This window comes from Orcinus orca, chromosome 11 (genome assembly GCF_937001465.1).
Source record: "Orcinus orca chromosome 11, mOrcOrc1.1, whole genome shotgun sequence".
Lineage (NCBI taxonomy): Eukaryota > Metazoa > Chordata > Mammalia > Artiodactyla > Delphinidae > Orcinus > Orcinus orca.
Genome location: NC_064569.1, coordinates 19,523,344 through 19,529,594, shown reverse-complemented (window position 1 = coordinate 19,529,594; position 6,251 = coordinate 19,523,344). Strand labels below are relative to the sequence as shown.

Genomic DNA, 6,251 nt, shown 5'->3' with positions numbered 1-6,251 from the left:
ATAAAGTTTTCATAGGAAGAAAATAGTGTATAGGGCCAATGAAAAAGAAGTACAATATGACTTTACTTGAAAAATGAAATGAAGTGATTGTGGCTAAGAGCTAGAATTATAGAGTGAAAAAGAAGAGCTGTTTATAAGGAATTGTAGATTTTGATACACTGCTTTTCTCAAAGACTTCATTTGAAGGTGATACCAAACTTTCACTGAGGGAGAATTAGGTGTTAAGATTAGACCTCCTGAGTGAGACTTGAGAAACACTCTTACTTACTTGGTGTCCTTTCTTGGAAACTACCCACTAATTTTGTACTGCATTCATACAGTGTTAGAGAATGATATTTAAAATCACCTCTCAACAGCGCCCCAAGGAAGAATATGAATCCTGAATATGGCTGATAACATGAATGTGAGAAAGCACTCTCTTACAAAAATAAATTCCACAGAGTTTCAAACTTATGAATTAATAGACAAATAAGGGTTTATTTAATATGGATGGATCTCTGGCTCTTAGGCCTTTGAAGTATTCGAGAACAGGCATGTTCCTGTTTCTTATGCTTTCATCATATATTTCATCATATATTTCATCAATTAGAAGTCAAGGAGAGACTATAAGAGTTCAAGTTCTAACAGCCATCTCAAAGTCCTGACCATTGAGGAAGTTTCCAATGACTGCCAATGAGTGAGAGGAAACTTTGAGACACGTATGGGGAAAAGTTATTGTAGCAAAAATCAGGTGGGATGTGGTATACTTGACTTAGGGTAGGCACCCACTTTAGGTTTTCTATCCTTGTAGATAATATTTTCTGATGGAATATAACTCACACAGTGTCACTGAAGCTAGTGTAATATCATTTTCAACAAATCATTTTTGGAAAACATGTCCTATAATTACACATCTCCTTCATTAGAAGAGAATGTGTAGGTCATCGTCACTTCTTATTACCAGCAGCATTTTATTAACCTCTTAGCTGTGATAAGAGGTTAATAAACCTGTGATAATCTGTTGTACACACTACAAATGGATTAGTCTTCCTAAATCACAGCTCTGGTCCTGTTACTCCCCTGTTCAGATATGGTAATGGCTCCCTGGATGACCTGCTGAATGACATCAAACTTATTAGTCTGATATTCAAGACCCTACATGCTCGGGCCCTGTCCTTGATGCTTAACCAACTATTAGCCATCCTTTAAGGCCCAGGTCAAATGTCTTCTTATTTATAAAATCTTAACTCATTGTTTTGGAAATAGTATTTTCTTTTTCACTTTTAAGTATTAAATAAATATATGTTAGTGGACTGATCTTGTTTTTCCATGCAGTCTATACATAATAGATGCCTTTGCAAAGAACAAAAATACATTGGATGAATTGTTAACAATGCTTGGGTATAAATATCTCAAAGTATTGATTATTCAGAGAACTCTTTGTCACTTGTGAATTTTCCAAAACTTTGCTTTTTTAAAAAAATGTATTTATTTACTTTGGCCTCGCCGCGCAGCTTGTGGGATCTTAGTTCCCCAACAAGGGATTGAACCCAGGCCCCGGCAGTGAAAGTGCCGAGTCTTAACCTCTGGACCACCAGGGAATTCCAAAAACCTTGCCTTTCTTGCTTCCTCCTCATGCTGCCTAACTCAGGCTTTTTGCCTACTCATTTAAATTCTACCTTAGGAAGTGCACAGGATGAAATGAAGCATTCAAATTATTTGAAAAGAGAAGAGAGGCATTCAGCCTTTGTTCATAACTATAAGTCTCTGTAAGCAATCCAATAAAACTTCCCATTGAGTTGCACTTGTGTTTCCTTTGAGGTTGAATTTACAGCCTACCATCAGTAGGTTAAAAATCCATTAAAATCTATAAGAACAGCAGAAGTTACATATTCCTTTTGCTGTAGTAAAGATTTTTCTGAAAGATTTTACATTAAAACTCTGTTGCTAAGTAGTGATATTAGTAGGCCATTTTAAAGTCAAATGTGGTTTGTCCTTGAGGCATGGAAGACTGTACAAGGAATAGCTTCCCATATTCCATGCAATCACATTTTGGACAGATGACTGAGACACAGTTGATTCTTTTCTGATGTCGGAAAAACAATACTAGACTCCATTAACAAACAGCAGACAACCTCAAGGATAAGTGGTAATGAGGATAGTTGGCAAAGTACATGCTAGGAAGGGGTGATAATAGATTCAGAGAGAGAGTGTCCAAGCAATTGTCCTATAGATAATGAGAAAAATGAAACAGGAGAAGGGGTGAGAGGTCAAGGATAGAGATTTAAATTTAAACTAATTTATAGATTAATAGCAACCAAAAAATCACAATGACCAATTTATAGAAACACTCAGATAAAGTGCAGATATGAAGACAATGTATTTCTGTCTGTGCCTTTTCAAACTGATGCCTGATGTTGAACTGAATGTGATGCTTTATACTCTTTGCTATAAATTAGCATGCTCTCAGCATCTTACTATCTTCTCAGATATTTAAGAATTAAATTTAATGTTGAGATGTTGTATCTGTAGCTCAGAAGGCAGCAAAACTTCAGTGGGTTAGAATGCTGTGTTTCCCTGTTTTCTCAGGTGATTTTTCATCACCAAGTCTGAGATCAATCAGTTACACTAACAAAATATGATACTATTATTTTTTCTGGTGTTGTCTTTCTACTGTATGTGGTACCCAGACTCTTCTGAGCTACCCAAAGTAAAAGTCCTGGCTGTAATATCCTTGGATGGGATTGATTTTTTTTAAGCCAGCATTTATTTCTATTTTAAAATGCTCGGGAGTCTTTAAAATATCCAGTGTCCCAGGGATATCTGAGTTTAATATGATTTTACAGTCAGGTTGTGACTGTTGGTTCATTCATTGCTAGATCCTTTGATCCTGGGCAATTATACAACTTAAAATTTTTTCTTGTGAAAGCAGATATCTGGCTTGCTTCATATAAGTACATTAATTCAGTGATGAAGGAAAACAGTGCTGGTCTTTGCAAGGGAGAAAGGTGTATAGTCAGAGAACAAAGCCATTAAAGCATTGCCAAGTAACAATATTATTGCATTATAGAACAAATTGATCATGCTCCCATGTTGTTCCTGTCTCAGTGTCATGGACTTCTGATCATGCTGAGATCAATTCGGAATCCTCTCTCTCCTTCTTCTTCTCTTTCTCCATCTTCTCCTCCTTGACAATGGTCCTATCTAACTGTTTCCAGGTTTTGATGATTCTGATTCCCAGATTACTGTTGGAATTTTCCCCTGCTTTCACTTTTTATCAATATGTTTTATCTTTTTTTTTTATTATTATTATTTTTTTACAAAAGCATTCCATGTTCTCTGGAGCAATGCTAGGGGAAAAAAAGAGCAAAAAGAATAAAATAATATTGAAAATACAACTCTCATTCTGCTATCCAAAGAAGATGACCAGTAAGATTTTGGCATACAGTCTCTTATTTTAAAAAGTAAATTTGTATAATAGTCAAGATACAGTGTATATTAACAATAATTTTTATAGAAACTGATTTATACTGTAATGTTTTTAGAGTCTAGTTTTTAATTTAATAGTATGAACATCTTTTCATGTAGTTGAATATTCTTCATATATCATTTTAATGACTGCGTAGTGTTCTGTATTCAACTATGCGAACATACCAGAGTTAGTACATCAAACCCCTTGTTTTGAGGCAATTGGTTTTGCTTTCTCTTTCCTACTTTCTAATCCCATTGCCACTCCTAGAGTCAAAGCTCTCATCCTGCCTTGCTTGGACTATTTTAATGTTAATTCAGATGATTGCTTGTGTCCAGTGAACTATCTAATCCTTCCATACTAAGTTAAAAAATAAAAACAAAAAAATGAACGACTCATAAGACTGGCTTGAATAAAGGCTTTGATGATTTTCAGTTTTCTTCAGAATAAAGTTTACATTTCTTAGCATTTATGTTTGATTCTTCTCTAATTTAGTCATGATTTAACCCAGGGGTCCTCAACCCCTGGGCTGCACAGCAGGAGGTGAGCAGCGGTGGAAGGAGCAAAGCTTCATCTGCCGCTCCCCATTGCTCGCATTACTGCCTGAACCATGCCCCGACCCCGGTCCGTGGAAAAATTGTCTTCCACGAAACCAGTCCCTGGTGCCAAAAAGGTTGAGGACCAATGATTTAACGTATATTCATACTGTTCTTGATTCCCTGAATACTTTGCTACTTCCATATATTTGCCAGTATTCTTTCTTTTGCCAAGAACACCTTTTATTTTTGTTTCTTCTTGGCAATATCCCACTCATTCTTTAAAAGTGAGTACAGGGCTTGCCTGGTGGCGCAGTGGTTGGGAGTCTGCCTGCCGATGCAGGGGACACGGTTCGTGCCCCGGACCTGGAGGATCCCACATGCCGCGGAGCGGCTGGGCCCGTGAGCCATGGCCGCTGGGCCTGCGCGTCCGGAGCCTGTGCTCCGCAACGGGAGAGGCCACAGCAGTCAGAGGCCCGCGTACCGCCAAAAAAAAAAAAAAAAAAATGTGAGTACAAATTCACCTCCGTCATCCTCTCAGTCAAATTAACTGCTTCTTCCTCTGTGCTCCTAGAGCATTTTGTTGTTGCTCCTGTTGTGTAATCTAATGGGAGGACGTACTATAATAAGAAGCACGTAGTCTTTGGACTCGACAGTCCATCCTGGGTGTGAAGGCAAGATTCATCTCTTATAATTTCTCCATCTCAGTTTCATCATTTATTCATTCATTTAATATATACTATTAGGTACCTCCTGTGTGCCAGGCCTTGTGTGGAACTCTGAGATACAACAAACAAATAATATTAATAATGGGAAATATTTACTATACAATATGTGCCAGGTTGTGTTCCAAGTATTTTCATGTGTGAACTCATTTAGTCCTCACAACAGGTTCTGTTCCTAACCACGTTTTATGAGTGAGGAAATTAGGATACCTAGCAGTTAAGCACTTATGAAGGTCACACAGCTAGTAAGTAGCAAAACAAGGATGCAAACCCAGGTGGTCTGATTGCAGAATCTGTTCTCATAGTCAATATGCTTTATTGCCTTGTAAAACAAACAAAATTAGACACAGACTCTGCCTTTCTGGAACTTTCAAGCAAGTAGGGGAGGCATATATCAGATAAATAGCAACAACAAATATAAAATTATACGATGGTATAACACAAGCAAATATAAAATTTTACGACGGTAAGTGCTATGAAGGGGACATGCACAGTACTATGAGAAACAATAATACATTTTACATATGTATGGGAATTAGCCTATGCTTCCTAACTTCTTCCTAACGATGTACCATCTGAACTTAGATCTGAGGGAAAAGTAGGAGTGAACCAGGTAAGGAAGGGAAGGAAGAATGCCACCAGGTTCAGGAAACAGAATGTGGAAAAACTCTGTGGTCAAAGGGTATATGGCCTGTGGAAGGGCCTGAGAGCCAGCAACATGACTGCAGAGGAGCTGGGGTTGCATTTAGGTGGGACCCAGAGTCCTTTAGGCCATGTTAAGTCTTATCTATTGTAAGAGCAATGCGAAGTGATTCAGTGTTTTTAAGGAGGGGATTTCATGAGCATATTTTTATTTTATAAAGGTCTGTGAGGCTACAGCATAGAAGAGGCTTTTCAGCAAAGATGGTAATATAATACCTGTAAAGGGGAAAGTGACATGATATATTTGAAAGTGTCTAATACAGTATTAGGCTTGCAATGAGTACTTAATAAATGCTGGTGTCCTTCTTCACTCATTACTGTATCCACCAGATCTAATATACTACTTTGCAAAATGTAGCAAAACAATAAATGCTTGTTGATTGACTGAATGAATTGATAGATCATTATACGTTTCTTGAAGCTTTCCAGAAACAAGGAACTCTGTGCCACACCAAGCAGTCCATTAAATTGCTTTACGTGTGAGAAGATATTTTTTCATTTTGAGCCAAAAAGCTAACTTCCTATAATTCTACTTAATTTTGCCTTTTGGACCCGGACTGAATAAGTATAAATCCTCTTCTGTGGTAATCCTTCAAATAATTGAAGACAGTTATTTGAAATATTTCTGTTCCAGACCCTCCAGCCACATAATATATCACCCAGACTCTGCCTCATTCCGTGTACCATCCTGAGGCCCCTTTCTTTCTTTAGCTCTAGTACTCAGAGTCAGAACAGCCCATGTACTCTACCCAGTTCAGAAGCAGTAAGGCCATCAAGTCTTTATTTGGGGTGACTATTTTAATTACCTCAGCTCCAAATTACATTAAGTGTTTTGGAAGC

At 37.5% G+C, this 6,251-nt stretch overlaps 1 protein-coding gene across 6 annotated transcripts in view; it reads left to right on the top strand.

Moving 5' to 3' along the window:
• The window catches only part of SOX5 (SRY-box transcription factor 5), a 992,020-nt gene that overhangs the window by 366,168 nt on the left and 619,601 nt on the right, over nt 1-6,251 (top strand). The gene's annotated exons all lie outside the window — the stretch shown is intronic.